This window comes from Lampetra fluviatilis, chromosome 27 (genome assembly GCF_964198595.1).
Source record: "Lampetra fluviatilis chromosome 27, kcLamFluv1.1, whole genome shotgun sequence".
Classification (NCBI taxonomy): Eukaryota; Metazoa; Chordata; class Hyperoartia; order Petromyzontiformes; family Petromyzontidae; genus Lampetra; species Lampetra fluviatilis.
Window position 1 is genome coordinate 13,451,453 of NC_136301.1, and position 17,686 is coordinate 13,469,138.

General features: G+C 50.2%; 1 long non-coding RNA gene across 1 annotated transcript; it reads right to left on the minus strand.

Annotated features, from left to right (window-relative positions):
- Positions 1–539: 539 nt before the first annotated feature.
- LOC144942425 (uncharacterized) lies at positions 540–16,132 on the minus strand. The gene is made up of 3 exons (XR_013639379.1): positions 16,088–16,132; positions 11,048–11,167; positions 540–706 (listed from the first exon to the last, which is right to left on the minus strand). It is a non-coding gene; the product is annotated as an uncharacterized LOC144942425 (long non-coding RNA).
- Between the last annotated feature and the right edge of the window lie 1,554 nt (positions 16,133–17,686).

Genomic DNA, 17,686 nt, shown 5'->3' on the forward strand with positions numbered 1-17,686 from the left:
TGTCACTTCATTATCAACACCACCGCTACCCGACTAGCGTTGCCTCAACCCACACTCATGTCGCTGACAGCATCGTCTGCCCTTTCTCGTAACCGTCGCCTCTCAACCTTCACCTCCACCTAACCCTGTACACAAACTACTTTGCATCGCGCATAAAGAAATGTTCTGTACTGTGGAGTACAATATAGTAGTTACGCATGATATTTTAGTGATTTTATTTTCATAATGTACTGCTAATAATGTTTTAACGTTTACTGCCGAAACTAGTATTGAGTGTAGTATTTTTAGTAATTGAATGTAATGTTGCGGATACGTCTAGGATGAAGATGCACGCATTAACACGGCTTCAGCATTGTTTAGTCCTCGTGGCAAAATTGCGTTGATTTACGTCGTTTCGGTATTCGTTGTCGCACATTTAAGGAAAGCATCCCCGACATAAACCGGGGTATTACTGTCAACTAAATTATTATTATTCAAGACTTACCACCTCACGTGTAGGTCGTCGCGATCGCATGCTAGAAGCTTGCAGATTTGCCTGTTTCTCATTACGAACGTGTCCCAAGGCCTTGTTCAGATCACCTTGAGTGTGGGCCAAGGCAACTGCGTGCACGGACAGTGACCCACACTCGGCGCGGAGACGTGCCACCACCCCACGCACCTCGCGGCTGTACAGGTACATGTGGCGCACACTCACATTCACCTCCACCTGTCAGGAGGACAGAAACAAGAGTTAGGGACAAGGAAATTTTTATTATTGTTACACTTCCTGACCCAGAAAATCCTAAGTCTCAAGAATATTTTTAACGAGGGTCATGCCATTTTTTTGGCAGCAGGAGGGGATGATGATTGCATCTCTCATCCGAATTCAGTAATTTTGCAAGTAATTTCCAGCATTGGGATAGATGAGCAATACATGTTCAATTGGAAGGGGTTTTTTATTTTATGGGAGGAAATCCATGTGTAGTGAGTCCAACTGAGTTGCAGAAGTTCTTCTTCAGAGGCAACACAGTGCATCGCACGCCGTGCTCTGCTAGAGCCGGCATCACTCTGCAACACACACGATGCTGTCCGGCACCATACAGTGACATCCCCAATGTCACTCACTACACATGTGTAGAGTAGTATGACGACATGACATCATGAGCGCTGTGAGGCGCAATGACGTCATGTCACGGGAAATACTTAAGGGGGACCCCGTGGCGAAAGCGGGGTCGTTGTGGGAGCCCGGGATGGTGAGCGTCTTAAGAAGGTCTCTCCTGCTCATGACCGGACGGTGTTGGCTGATCCCCTGTCCGGGTTCTACGAGTAGGAGAGCCGAAGATACAGCCAGGGGTAGGGCTCAGAGAAGTCTGCAAGAGCCGGTTAAGATTACGTGGGGTGCTGCTCTCCTCGGTCGGGTGGTGTTGGATAAGCCCCCATCCCAACTCGAGTGAGAGGCCAAGAGATAGCCCAGGCTAGGAATAGATAGAGCCTGACGTCCGCGTCAAGGACTGAGTGTAGGGACACCTACCTCTGGTGTGTTTTGTTACCTCTGTGTTAATAAACTGGCGCAAGCCCTTACTAAGAGTTCAGTCTACGAGTCGTCCATGTACAGCAGGTGGAGAACATACACACTCCTCAATTAAGCCCACAAATCAACTATGCATCATAACGCTGGCCGTGGAAACCTAAGTTTATGAATAAAATAATTGACGTGGCTCAGCGGTAGTGCATTTGCCACTTGTTGCAGAGGTTTGCGGTTCTATTCCGACAGGCCGTCCTGGTTAATACTAAGATGTACGAGCCGTAAAATAAACGCCATCGGCTTCACAGGGGACATCGAATATCCCGTTTAACACGTAGGCTTTCACGACGAATATCATCCATAAGAGGTTTGTTTTGTTAGATCGTGTAAATATATGTGTCGTTAAAATCCACCACCACCCGACACAGCCAACTAGTAAGGGTTGTAATGTAAACAGAACATGCCAATTTGTCACTAGTGAAGTATTGGAAAATGACGGCAGGAAACTCCTTGACGGGAACACACTTCTTTTATTAAATCTTGACTTGTAACGATACAACGCGTGGCCTCTCTTCTTCACAATGCGGTCACCATACAACGGTACAACTCGTGACCTCTTCTTCTTCACCCTACGCTTCTCTTGACTCTCTTAGATTCTGTGCTGCTGGCTCTCTGTGCCTCGTGTAGACTCCGCGCCTCGGCTACACTCTTCTCTCGCCTCGTGTAGACTCTGCGCCTCTGCTACACTCTCCACTCGCCTCGTGTAGACTTTGCCTCTCTCTCTCTGGCTACACCGTATGCATACTCGGCTCGTGTAGACCTTCCTCTCTCTCTGGCTACACCGTATGCATACTCGGCTCGTGTAGACCTTTCTCTCTCTCTGGCTACACACTATACATCACTCAGCTCGTGTAGACCGTTCTCTCTCTCTGGCTACACACTATACATTACTCAGCTCGTGTAGACCGTTCTCTCTCTCTGGCTACACACTATACATTACTCAGCTCGTGTAGACCGTTCTCTCTCTCTGGCTACACACTTATACCTTACTCTCCTCTACTCTCCATTACTCTCCTCTACTCTCCATTACTCTCCTCTCCGGGCTCTATCTCTGCACCTTCGTCTTCATTCTTAGATGGTTCCACTTCTGCCCCCTGCTCCTCTGTGCATCACCTTATATACCTCTTCTTCCCGGGAGACGGAGCGGATGCGGACCTCAACGTCGGCACCGCTCCTCAGTTACCCAATCCCCACGCGCTATCCCTACGATCCGGTTCCGCTCAGCGCGTGTTTCCACTCCCCGACCAATCACACCGCGCTGCTACCCGATCACTCCCTCTGGGCGCGTCACCGGCACACAGCCAATCAGCAGCACTACCCCCACCCGCGCACTGACGCCTGCTCCTCCCCGTCAGCGCGCGTCACCACACACACACCCGTACATACGCGCTGGCACACGACATATACACCCAGCGCGTATCACCACTACATCACCCCCTCCCACATAGCTCGCAGCCGGCCCGGCTGCTAACAACAACCAACCGCGACGATAAAACGACAACCAACAAAAAAAACCCCGTAACCCCCCGAGTGTGCCCCGTAACATAACACAACAACAACAACAAGAATAACTATGTACAGATTGACAATGAACACGAAAAGTCAACAATAACACGATACGAGCAAATTCGAAAACGAACGCGCCCCACGTCCCTGCGGCTACACGCAGTGACGAGGCGCTCCAACTGCCCCGACTCCTCACGAGGCAGGTCATGCAAAGTAGCACGACCTGGCGCGAGTCCGTCTGGCTGGTCCATCGTATGGGGCGGGACACTGACGACCGTCCGGCGGTTCCGGCTGCTCCAGATGGCGCGGAACGGGCCTGAAAGGGCCGGCCCCGCCGTGGAGATCCGGCCGCCGGTGATCGGCAGCTGTCAGTTTCGAGACACCTGGGAGCAGATCAGGCGAAAATACGTGTGGATCAGGCAGAGACATTTCCCCCTCTGGGTCGCCGGTCACGTCACACGCCCGGCCATCACGACACAAGGGGAGCCCATATGGAGGCGAGAACGGTTTCAGTCGGGAGGGGTGAACGTACCAACGGCGCTTTCCCCACTTTATCTGAACGCACTGGGGCCGTGCAACGCGCACGACCTCCACGGGTCCCCTCCACGGTCTCAACAATTTAGGCGACGTAGCCAAGGGTGCCTGAGGGCAATGCAGCCAGGCCCTGTCACCTGGTTTCCATTCGTGCATGGACACCTTCCGTGCCCGCAACCGTTCATTAGCAATTTGGCGAGCCCGCGAATTAAGCCGTGCGGCCTCCCTCGCCTCTGTCAGCTTGTGAATATTAAACTTAATATGTTCTGCCAAATTAGAATTAGTTCGTGGAGCGGACAGGCCAAGTTGCGTTTCCATTGGCGGGTCAGCTTCCCGACCGTACATCAAATAGAATGGGGAAAACCCCGTAGCTGCATGGGGGGCCATTCTATACGCGGCAAGGACTCCCGGGACCTGCAGGTCCCAATCTACATGTGCCTCGCACACCTGCTGGCACAGCATGGAAGTCAAAGTTTTGTGGAGTCTCTCCACCATCCCGTCAGTCTGCGGGTGGTACGGGGAGGTACGCACCTTCTTGGTACCCAACAGATCGCACACCTCTTGCAACAATTTACTCGAAAAATTTTTACCTTGGTCGGTCAGCAGGCGTTCGGGAGCCCCCTTGTCCAGGACATAGCCCTGGACGAAGGCATCCGTCACAGCCGCTGCCGACTGGTTAGCGAGAGGCCACGCCATAGGCCATCGGGTAAAGTATTCGACCCCCACTAACAAATATTTATTCCCTCTCGGCGTGACTGGGAAGGGCCCCAAAATATCGAGTGCAACGAGCTCGTTGGTACGCGAGACCTGAATAGATTGCAGCGGTGGATTAGCTGCCACGGCCGGTGGTTTACGCCTGGCGCACTCAACGCACCCCTTCAGAATATGTACCACATCACTTCCCATTCCCGGCCAGTAATAGTCACGCTGAAGCAGGGCAAGCGTCTTGTTAACTCCCAAGTGCAAGAGGCGTTCGTGTGCCGCCAAGACAACCCTCCCCCTCACAGCGGAAGGCACCACGAGTGCGTTCCGCCGGGACAAACTGTCCCATCTCAATAACACGCCCTGCTCAAGTACATAGGAGCCGGTACGCTCCTGGTCCCCCTCGGGACCCCCAACCTTGCGGCGCAATGCTAGCAGCGAGCTGTCCGCCATCTGGAGGCGGCCCCATTCGCTGAGCGACAGCGAGAGCAGCGAGTCCCGACCCTGAGAGGCAGTGGAATCATCCACGATCGGTGCGCCCGCTGTCGCAGCCAGTGCCCCCATCTCCCCCGCAAGCGTCGGTTTACAGCGCGCCGATCCCGACAAACACGCGCATTCATCACAAGGCAACAACCCCGACAAGCAATCGGCATTTGTGTGTCGCAACCCCTTACGGTACGTAGTCGTAAACTGATAGTCCTGGAGGACTTCCAACCAACGCGACAACTGGCCCGAGGGCTGGGCGACCCTCAATGAATACTGTAGCGCCGCGTGGTCCGTTCGGACTGTAAAGTGACGACCATAGAGATATGGCCTAAACTGCTGCACAAAAAAAACAATGGCAAGCAGCTCGCGACGGGTGACACAGTAGCGCTGCTCCGCCGGAGACAACACCCTACTACCGTAGGCGACAACTCTTTCGACACCCCCAACGACTTGGGATAGCACCCCCCCAATGCCCGTGTTGCTAGCATCCGTGTCCAGCAAAAAGGGACTGGCAAAATCGGGATAACACAAGGGTGGGGCACCCACCAAGGCGTCCCGGAGGGAGCGAAACGCGACCTCCTCCTCCGGTCCCCATTTGAACTTCACTCCCTTCGCCGTTAGAGCGTGCAAGGGTTTTGCAATAGTGGCGAAGTGCTCAACGAACCGCCGATAATAAGAAGCAAACCCGATGAAACTACGCACGTCGGAAACGGACGTAGGTGTCGGCCACGAACCGACACAATCCGTCTTCGCGGGATCGGTGGAGATCCCCGAAGAATCGACAATGTGACCCAAGTATCTAACCGACCTACGAAGGAGGTGACATTTGGCCGGTTTAAATTTCAACTTAGCCGATCGCATTCGCAAGAACACCCCTCTCAATCGCCGGAGGTGTTCTTCAAACGTTTTACTGAAAACAATGACATCGTCCATATAAATCAAGCATGTATCCCACTGCAAGCCCGACAAAACCAGCTCCATAAGTCGCTGAAACGTCGCTGGAGAGGAGTGAAGTCCCATGGGTAACCGGTTAAACTGGAACAGCCCCCCTGGAGTCCGAAATGCTGTCTTAGGTTTCGACTCTTCGTCGAGCGGCAACTGCCAAAACCCCGATAACAAATCAAGAGTCGAAAAATATCGCGCACCAGACAATGCATCGAGGGACTCATCCATCCTGGGGAGAGGATACGCGTCAGCCACAGAGATCTTATTCAGGCGACGGAAATCAACGCAGAATCGCAGGGACCCGTCCTGCTTCTTAACCAGCACAATAGGCGCTCCCCACGGGCTAGAGGAGGGCGAAATAATATCGGCTTCTAGCATATCGTTAACAGCCGACTGAACATGTTCCTTCTCCACGGGACTCAGTCGGAAGGGATTTAGCCTGACCGGCGCCGCATCGCCCGTTTCAATGTGATGGTGCAACAAATCCGTGCACCCAATGTCATACTTATGTTTACTGAATACATCAGAGAATTCAATGAGCAACTCGCGCAGCGCACCCAACTGCGCCGCCGACAAATCGTCCGAGGCGGCACATAGCGAATGGACCCACTCAAGGTCTTCCCTTGGCTCAACGTTCCGCGCGGGGCTCGAGCCCACCTGCGCAACCAACCCATCATCCACAGGGACCTGCGCCGCGTGAGCCAGCACGGTGCCCTGCGGAATGACAGCTGGTCGCGACCCCGCGTTCAAAACCATCACAAACGGATCCCTGTCAGCCCGCACCAAAGTGTGAGCCACCGATAAATCAAGACCCCCGACAGCCTTGTTAGAAGGACCCAAAAGCATACTTTGTCCCGAAGCCTCCCTCACCCATGGTTTCCGCAACCGGAGGGGAATCAACATCTGTGAACCCGGGGGCACTTGCACTGTCTGCGTCGCCACCGCTTGTATCGTAGCGCACGCCGTCCGAATGTCAGTAGGGCCCGTCAAAAATGAAATCCGGCGACCCGATGGCAGTTCAATGCATCGTTGATCGATAAGAATTTTAATAGGCATTTTAGCCAAAAAATCAGTGCCCAAAAGACACGGAACTGCCAAAGAAGACGAAACGAAAACGGGTCCCGACAATTTGATATCTCCAATGCAAATGGACGCCCTAACCTGACCGATAATGCCCAACGATCCCCCATTAGCGGCGTAAAATGGCACATCCACTGGAAGCAGCGGACGACATTGGACTGGAAGAATATTATAAATGAGGTCCGATATAATAGTTGCCGATGCCCCCGTGTCCACTAACACCCTAATCTCAACCCCATCAATAGATCCCGAAACAACGGACGAACCCGCCGAAGCAGCCACAATTCTATGCCCCAATTCCGCCCATTCAATGTCTCCCTGGTCCCGGCCGAACCCCCCTCGCCGAACCGAATCCCCGAACCTTAACCGGCCCTCCTCCGCCGCAACGCGGCGTCCCATGTGTGCCGAATAAACAGGCCGAGCGTGTGAGGTGCCGCGACTTGCCGGGGATTGTAGAGATGACTTGGGCTCTCGGTCGTCGTCCAGCCGAGCTCCCATGGCGCGCTGCCGCGGAGCGCGGCACCCGGACGCCACGTGGCCCCGGAGGCCGCAGTTATAGCACGTGACGAGGGTCGGAGTAGATCTTGGTTGCTCCGACTTTCGGCCCGATCGCAGAGGCGACCGGGCCCCCGGCCTCCAGTCCCCTGGTCGTCCCGTGGCGAACGCCTCCTCTCGTGGGCTGACGACTTGGGGTTCGGCGACCACCAAACCCGGGGCTGCGACGACAGCAGCGTTGCAACCAACGCCTTGCTTCCGTTGTAGGGCCTCGTGCGCTTGAATACTCGTGGCGACTCTCAAAGAAGAAATATCAATCTCGTCAGCTGTTGATAGGGACCCCCAGGTCCTGCGCCAACTTGAGCAGCTGCTCCAAAACCATCGCGTCTTGGCCCTCCTCGTCCATCCGAGGGAACGCAGCATCAGCAAGAGCCAGCAACGCCGTGCGATAGGCCAGCGCGGTCTCCGTGGCCGCTTTCCGTCTTGCGTAGAACTGATGGCGGCACATAGAGGGAGGTCCGTAGACCCTGGCCAACAAACCCAGCGCATCCTTCAGCGTGGAGCGGTCCGACTTCCGTGCAGCCCTGAAGGCCGCGAGCGCATCGTCGTCCAGCATGGCGGGCAATGCCCGCAGCGCCGTAGCATCGGACCACGCTGACATCTCTTGATGCACCAAAAACCTTCGCTGAAATTGGCCCCAGTCTCCGCCTTCCGCCTTGAAGGCTGACAACGTGGGCAGGCGCTGCTGAAAAATGAAGTCATCCGCCTCGTGGTTCCTCTCCGCCTCTCCGTCGGTGTGTAAGATGGCGGCTCCAGCAGCAGACGTAAAATGGCGGACCCCCTCGCGCGCTGATGACGTCGATGCGCGCGCTTGGGAACCCACCACCACGTGGCGCTCGCCGTTCCCGCCAAAAGTAGGCCCAGGCGCAATGGCGGGAATCCCCCATTCGCTTTGGCGGGAATCTGCGGGGCGACCTTGTAAAATGTCACCCACCGTCCCCGCTCCTCCCGACGAGCTGATCTCCGCCAAGATGGACGCGGCGGCGAGCAGCAGCTCCGCCAGTCGGGAGTGCGCCTCACGAAGCCCGGCGTCGGTCCCCGGTCGCTCGGCCGGCGCCGTCGACGGATCCTGTAGCGTGGGCAAGTCCTCCTCCTCACCCCCCGCCACCAGCGGCCCCGAGTCGTCCAGGTTTTCCTCGCGGTCAATCCCGTGGGTCCTACGGGTCTTCCTTGTCTCCATGCTTGGAAGCCCGTTTCACTTCTGACGCCAGATGAAGTATTGGAAAATGACGGCAGGAAACTCCTTGACGGGAACACACTTCTTTTATTAAATCTTGACTTGTAACGATACAACGCGTGGCCTCTCTTCTTCACAATGCGGTCACCATACAACGGTACAACTCGTGACCTCTTCTTCTTCACCCTACGCTTCTCTTGACTCTCTTAGATTCTGTGCTGCTGGCTCTCTGTGCCTCGTGTAGACTCCGCGCCTCGGCTACACTCTTCTCTCGCCTCGTGTAGACTCTGCGCCTCTGCTACACTCTCCACTCGCCTCGTGTAGACTTTGCCTCTCTCTCTCTGGCTACACCGTATGCATACTCGGCTCGTGTAGACTTTCCTCTCTCTCTGGCTACACCGTATGCATACTCGGCTCGTGTAGACCTTTCTCTCTCTCTGGCTACACACTATACATCACTCAGCTCGTGTAGACCGTTCTCTCTCTCTGGCTACACACTATACATTACTCAGCTCGTGTAGACCGTTCTCTCTCTCTGGCTACACACTATACATTACTCAGCTCGTGTAGACCGTTCTCTCTCTCTGGCTACACACTTATACCTTACTCTCCTCTACTCTCCATTACTCTCCTCTACTCTCCATTACTCTCCTCTCCGGGCTCTATCTCTGCACCTTCGTCTTCATTCTTAGATGGTTCCACTTCTGCCCCCTGCTCCTCTGTGCATCACCTTATATACCTCTTCTTCCCGGGAGACGGAGCGGATGCGGACCTCAACGTCGGCACCGCTCCTCAGTTACCCAATCCCCACGCGCTATCCCTACGATCCGGTTCCGCTCAGCGCGTGTTTCCACTCCCCGACCAATCACACCGCGCTGCTACCCGATCACTCCCTCTGGGCGCGTCACCGGCACACAGCCAATCAGCAGCACTACCCCCACCCGCGCACTGACGCCTGCTCCTCCCCGTCAGCGCGCGTCACCACACACACACCCGTACATACGCGCTGGCACACGACATATACACCCAGCGCGTATCACCACTACACTAGTACAGCACACTGGTGTGTTGGAGAGCCAAGCCACAACATTTACAATCTGAGTACGATGTTTTGCCAGTATTACAACTAGCTTCATCAGGCGACAGACAGATCTGTGGAGAAGTCCACCTGTTTTGTTCCTTATATAGAGGCGTAGATGTGGTGACCACACTTCACGCTCTTGCGCAAAGTGGAGGGGGGGGCGATTAATGAGTCAACGTACATTATGCATGTGCATTATACGAGCCCTTTAATCTTGTCCTTCCAGTCCATTGTGTGTATTAAAATAGCCGTATCAATGACAATACTATATTCTATCAAAAAAAATATATATATATTTTGAAACAATCTTTTTTTACATGTTATGTTTCGGCTTGGGTCTAATTGTCAACGCTCAACTTACGTAGGCTGTAATTGACCACGGTCCCTTACATTATGGCAAGCCTCGGGGCCACTTCCTGGAGTTGTGGAGTTCTGCCATTACTCATACGGTACATTTCATTAAAGCGTGTTTAAAAAAAAGTATTTTAAAATATTACTTATCCAAAAGAAGTTTTAGCATCTGTATTATTAGTGCTGTTACCAATACCTCAATGAAGCCCTCATATATTGCTCATACATGTGCAATAATACAGGTCGACGACAAGCGACTGTGTTCATTCAGACGCTGTCTTTCCGACAGACCTGTTCTTCACCTGAGGACGGCTGCTTGCGTTGTGGCCGAAACGTCGTGAAAATTGTATTTTATTATGTTTTATTTTTATTATTTTATTATTTCCCTTCTACGTGACTTTACCGAAAGAACCAAGAAGAAGCGACTGTGTCTCCGTCTGTTTATTTCTTCGTTATATGGACAGCTCGCGTTCCGCTCTCTCGGACGTTCCGCGGCGCGTCGCGTGAGCTGGCGTCCCGCTCTCACGCCATTCTCTCGCTCTCGGCGCGTCGCGTGAGCTGGCGTCCCGCTTCCCCGCTCCCGCGCACCGCTGGCAGACGGCGCGCTGGGAGCCGTCTCCGCGTCGCCACGTGGCCGATGGCTCACGGAGACCCGCGACGTGGTCCAGCTTCCAGCTCTCACCAACTGACCTCGAGCCCCTTCCGGCTCTCCATTATATCCCCTTCCCGCGTCACCCAGACTCTGCCCTTCACCACACCCCTTAAGAACTTTCCAGATAATACCACCCCCAAGCGCCCGCGGGCTCCACCCTTGAACCCTTTACCCGATGGCTCGTGTCGCCTGGATGGCTTAGGGGCTGGGGCGGCGAAGCCCCAGCCTACGCTCGCATTACACATGTAAGAATTAAAGCTGTTGGGAATGCATCCCCATATATACAATTGTCTAATGAACTCCTTTATGCGCCGATTTGATTAGTGGCCACTTCTCCATCATACACATTTTTAGCGCTAAGCGAGGTCTGCCTGTACAATAATTTTCACTATTATTATTCAAGCACACAAATACCTCTCTAGACGTGGGCAGCATGGCTCGACCTCTGGTCTTGCTCCGTGAATTGCCGGCATTCTCGCAGATGCCCCATGCCTCACTGCATGCAGCTAAAGACATGGCTGTACTCTCCAATTGCTGTCAAATGAGAAGAGAGTTTAAGACACCATGAAGCACTTTTCTTGACACTGCAACACCACCACACCATCTTGACTAGTTTTACCATGTCAATGACCACATATGCCAATGCAATTTATATACAGTGAGGGAAAAAAGTATTTGATCCCCTGCTGATTTTGTACGTTTGCCCACTGACAAAGAAATGATCAGTCTATAATTTTAATGGTAGGTTTATTTGAACAGTGAAAGACAGAATAACAACAAAATCCAGAAAAACGCACGTCAAAAATGTTATAACTTGATTTGCATTTTAATGAGGGAAATAAGTATTTGACCCCCTCTCAATCAGAAAGATTTCTGGCTCCCAGGTGTCATTTATACAGGTAACGAGCTGAGATTAGGAGCACACTCTTAAAGGGAGTGCTCCTAATCTCGGCTTGTTACCTGTATAAAAGACACCTGTTCACAGAAGAGTTTTAGAAGGTTATGGGTTTAGAGGTTTTGATATTTAGGGGATTAGGGGTTTATAAGGTGAGGGGTTTAGTGGGTTACGGTTTTACAGGTTGAGGGGTTTAGACGGTTTGGGGTTTATAAGGTTAAGGGTTTAGGCAGTTAAGAGTGTTGGAGGTTTATGGGTTGCGGTTTTATAGGGTGAGGTGTTTAGACGGTTGGGGTCTTAAGGGGAAAGTCCTTCAGAGGATTTGGTGTTTAGAGGGTTAGAGTTTAGAACGTTTTGAGTTTAGAGGGTTTAGAGAGTTACGTGTTTAGAGGTTTATGGGTTTTAGAGGGTTAGGGGTTTAAAGAGTTACGTGTTTAGAGGTTTTTGTGTTTCGATTGTTGGATGTTGAATGGTTTAGATGGTTAGTAGTTGAGGTTATAAGGGTATGTGTTTAGGGGTTTAGAGGTATCGGGGTTTCAAGGGTTAGTGATTTACAGTGTTAGGGGTTTAGTGGTTTGAGAGTTGAGGGTTTAACACGTAGACTTTCACAACTAATATTGTCCATAATAAAGTTTTTTTTTGGTTTAATCTCCAACACTAAATGGCACTTTTTGTTGATGTGACAAATTTTACTAATTGGCTGTTTCAGGTGGTGGTTGGTTTAACGGCACGTTTATATTTACATAATCTAACAAAAAAAACCTTTATGGGTTTAGAGGGTTCCGGGTGTAGTGGATTATGTGTTTAGAGGGTTAGCATTTTAGGGGCATAGGTGTTTTAAGGGTTAGGTGTCTAGAGGGTTCGTTCTTAAGAGGGTAGTGGTTTAGATTGGTTGGTATTTAGAATGTTAAGGATTTAGGGTTTTAGAAGGGGAGGGGTTTGAGGGTTAGGGTTTTAGAGGTTGAGGATTTAGGAGGTTATGAGTTCAGAGGGTTAGGGGTCTAGAGGGTTAGTTCTTTAGAGGGTAGTGGTTTAGATTGGTTGGTATTTAGAATGTTAAGGATTTAGGGTTTTAGAAGGTTAGGGTTTCAAGGTTTAGAGGGTTAGGGATTCAGAGGGTTTAGAAGTTTTGGTTTTTAATGGCTTAGACGGTTAGGGTTAAAAGAATAAGGGGTTTAGAGAGTGAGGGTTTTGGTGGGTTAGGGTTTTAAGGGTAAAGGGGTTGAGGGTTAGGGGTATAGGAATTTAGAGGGTTAGGGGTTGAGATGGTTAGTGTTTTGGTGGTTTAGAGTTTAAGCTTTTAGAGGGCGAGGGGTTTAAAGATTAGGGTTGTAAGGGTAAATGGGTTGAGAGGGTTAGCGGTTTAGATGGTTATGGATTTAGATAGTTAGGGGTTTAGAGGGTTTTAATTGTTCGAGGTTTAGTGGTTAAGGTCTCTGTGCGAGTCCAACATGTTTGTATGAGTCAATGGTAAGATAAAAAGAGTTCAGTTTAATTTGTATATTTCGAAACAATTTGTTTACTTTTCCTGTGATGTTTTTGTATTGTATTTTTGTTGTTATTTTCTGACCCACCCGATTGGACGTCTGTGAAAACATCGTTATAGCTCATCAGATTCATCCAGTATAAATAAATATTCCAATTAAAATTCTATTGACATCTGTGCGAATCTATGGATTTCTGTGAGTTTTTGGGCCTTTGAGTGTATGGATCTCTGTGTGAGGCTATGGGTCTCTGTGAGTATGGGGTCGCTGTGTGAGTCTGAGTGTCTGTAGTAATGTATGAGTCTCTGTTGGAGTCTATGGGTTTCTGGGTATGGTTGTTTGTGCGAGTCTTACATGCACAAATTTAACTTAAAAAGGCCAATGAGGGTTGCGGAATCCAAGTTGAATATTAAGTTCCCTGCAGTGCAAGCCAGCTCTCTAGTCGTGTCATCAAACAGCCCCTTTAATTCTTCATAATAATAAAATAGACTTACTCCAGGAGATCCACATTGAGTCACAGTCAGGTCCTGAATTGTTTTTTTACATTTTCGACGAATGAATGATGAGTTCTTACACAAGTGGAGGGGGGGGGAATTCGAGAGACTTGCACCGTTGTTTCAACTGCCATAGAAACAAACTGGTGACCTTAGGATCATCGCAAATCCAGTGTGCTAACCATTACACTGTGGCAAATCACCCACACGCTCACTCACCGAGCTACACGCTCACCTGTACACACATTCACTCAGGACCGCAGCTCACAACACTTCTCTTTCTGCTTCTTCTCTTTTACTGACCCCATGCATAAAACATCAAGGTGCCTTGCAATGAAGGGGGGGGTAAGAAGTGGCTAAGTTAAAATTCGAGATGCTTTCTTAAAAGATAAATATTTTTAGGGGGGACCTGAAGGCCCAAACTGAACTAGACTCCCTGACCAACTTTGACAGAGAGTTCCAAAGTCCAATGGCCACCGAAGCAAAATCCCGGTCGCCCATGGACCACTTTGAGCTTTCTTCTCGCGACACAGAGATCTAAATCAGCGATTCTGATGATGCAATTTACATGAAAGTGACGCTTCACAGTGGACGTTACAATTCCCGCTGATGGCATTACTACTATAATAGCCCAGAAATGTGTGTAATGCACGTGACGTCACTCCACATACCCCCTTCCCCGTCATTAATAATAAAATAATCATGAGCGGGTGGATTTTTACACTCACGCGGAAGGCCGAGTGGAAAGATAGTTTTTTCGCAAAGTTGCTTCAAATATGACGTTTCTTTATAAAAAGTAAAAAATAAATATACGCAGCAGTGCTAAATCCGTACGTGACGTCACTGCAAAAGAGACACCCCCCCCTCATTCATAATCATGAGCGGGTGGATTTTCACATTCCCGCAGGTTGATTGGAAATAATTTGTTTTACGCAAATTAACTTTTAAATTTGACGTTTCTTTATTGAAATGTAATCAAATCAATATTTCACCGCAGCAACAAAGTGTATTTGGTGTCTTTATTTCTTTCTTCAGCACTTGAAACAAAAGGTAAGTCTAATTTTTGCTTCTAAATTATTATAAAAGTAGCCTATAGCCCGTCCAAGGACGGGTGTATTGCAGTTAATCTGAAATATTCAATCGAAAATAAAGACCCGCTCATGATTATTAATGAGGGGGTGGGGCCAGGGTCCACATGAGTGACGTCATCATGCCATGATTATTGATGAAGGGGGGGAGCTCCATGTGGAGTGACGGAATCCGCTCATGATTATTGATCAGGGGGGGGAACTCCATGTGGAATGACATCATCCACTCTTGATTATTAATGAGGGGGTGGGTGGCGTGGTCCACATCAGTGACGTCATCTGCTCATGATTATTAATTAGGGAGTTTGTGTCCCGCGCGTGACGTCACTCCACATGCCGCACCCCCGTCATTAAGGTAGAGCAGAATTATTATTTGTTGCAAATTCGCTTTAAGTTTCACGTTTCTTTATTTAAAATGAATCTAATAAATAATTTTACGCGGCAACAAATTGGATTTGGGGTCTATATTTATTCCTAAGATAAGTCTAATTTATGCTTCTACATTTTGGTTAAATAGACATTTCTCGGTGATTTTCCAGATATTGTATTGCAATCCAATTTATTTGCACCCCAGCGGCCGAAAGCAGAAAATAAGAAAGTATCAGAGCAGTGAATTAGAACAAATTGAAGGTCAGTTATATACAGTGCTACAGTGAAATGCAGTGAAGTGTTTCATGACATAATTTCGTGCAAGATTCACTGCCATTCAATTAACACAAGATACAATTATACTCTGCTAATTTTTTTCGTAAATATTACAGCTTCCGTCCTAGGATGGGCAAAGAAGCTATTTTGATAAGAGTAGGCCAATGTGTGTTGCTGTCACGGTTCAAATTTTCCAAATTCACAAATGACCGACAAATTCCTCAATTGGCATTCCACAAAGCAACATCACAACATGTAGCTACTGCAGACTACTGTATGTGCTGTACTGCGCCTTCGTGATAGCCTTGCGCTGTAAGCCTTGCGATTTTACACCTCCCCCTTTTATATCGTTTAGAAAATACGTTGTCACTTCATTATCAACACCACCGCTACCCGACTAGCGTTGCCTCAACCCACACTCATGTCGCTGACAGCATCGTCTGCCCTTTCTCGTAACCGTCGCCTCTCAACCTTCACCTCCACCTAACCCTGTACACAAACTACTTTGCATCGCGCATAAAGAAATGTTCTGTACTGTGGAGTACAATATAGTAATTACGCATGATATTTTAGTGATTTTATTTTCATAATGTACTGCTAATAATGTTTTAACGTTTACTGCCGAAACTAGTATTGAGTGTAGTATTTTTAGTAATTGAATGTAATGTTGCGGATACGTCTAGGATGAAGATGCACGCATTAACACGGCTTCAGCATTGTTTAGTCCTCGTGGCAAAATTGCGTTGATTTACGTCGTTTCGGTATTCGTTGTCGCACATTTAAGGAAAGCATCCCCGACATAAACCGGGGTATTACTGTCAACTAAATTATTATTATTCAAGACTTACCACCTCACGTGTAGGTCGTCGCGATCGCATGCTAGAAGCTTGCACATTTTCCTGTTTCTCATAACGAACGTGTCCCAAGGCCTTGTTCAGATCACCTTGAGTGTGGGCCAAGGCAACTGCGTGCACGGACAGTGACCCACACTCGGCGCGGAGACGTGCCACCACCCCACGCACCTCGCGGCTGTACAGGTACATGTGGCGCACACTCACATTCACCTCCACCTGTCAGGAGGACAGAAACAAGAGTTAGGGACAAGGACATTTTTATTATTGTTACACTTCCTGACCCAGAAAATCCTAAGTCTCAAGAATATTTTTAACGAGGGTCATGCCATTTTTTTGGCAGCAGGAGGGGATGATGATTGCATCTGTCATCCGAATTCAGTAATTTTGCAAGTAATTTCCAGCATTGGGATAGATGAGCAATACATGTTCAATTGGAAGGGGTTTTTTATTTTATGGGAGGAAATCCATGTGTAGTGAGTCCAACTGAGTTGCAGAAGTTCTTCTTCAGAGGCAACACAGTGCATCGCACGCCGTGCTCTGCTAGAGCCGGCATCACTCTGCAACACACACGATGCTGTCCGGCACCATACAGTGACATCCCCAATGTCACTCACTACACATGTGTAGAGTAGTATGACGACATGACATCATAAGCGCTGTGAGGCGCAATGACGTCATGTCACGGGAAATACTTAAGGGGGACCCCGTGGCGAAAGCGGGGTCGTTGTGGGAGCCCGGGATGGTGAGCGTCTTAAGAAGGTCTCTCCTGCTCGTGACCGGACGGTGTTGGCTGATCCCCCGTCCGGGTTCTACGAGCAGGAGAGCCGAAGATACAGCCAGGGGTAGGGCTCAGAAAAGTCTGCAAGAGCCGGTTAAGATTACGTGGGGTGCTGCTCTCCTCGGTCGGGTGGTGTTGGATAAGCCCCCATCCCAACTCGAGTGAGAGGCGAAGAGATAGCCCAGGCTAGGAATAGATAGAGCCTGACGTCCGCGTCAAGGACTGAGTGTAGGGACACCTACCTCTGGTGTGTTTTGTTACCTCTGTGTTAATAAACTGGCGCAAGCCCTTACTAAGAGTTCAGTCTACGAGTCGTCCATGTACAGCAGGTGGAGAACATACACACTCCTCAATTAAGCCCACAAATCAACTATGTGAAGTACCGGTAAATACGCTGGACACCCAGGTTGAGGCACACGTATCTTTATTACAAGTTGTCGGTACAGGACAGCACTAGAGGGGGTAGCGGCCCCCTCACCCGGATAACTGGGGATACACTCTAGCTAATCCTGACCTACCCCCAAGTCCTCCACTAACGGGCTAGGGGAGGCTAACTGGCCCGACACTGGTGAGTCGGGCTACGGTCTCCGGAGTCCCAGGGTACTGACCCTGGTTCACGGAACCACGCCTCTGGCTCGATCCTCCGCAGCCCTTACAAGGGCGGCGTTGAGGGGAGTCCAGGGCTTCTAACTAGAAGATCTTCCTTCTTCCTCCTTCGTTCCCAGACTGAGCCACGAGCTCTCTCTGTCCTCCCCCTTTATACCCCCCCATCAGGATCACAACCCCCCAGGCTGCCTGATGCGGACGTCGCTGCG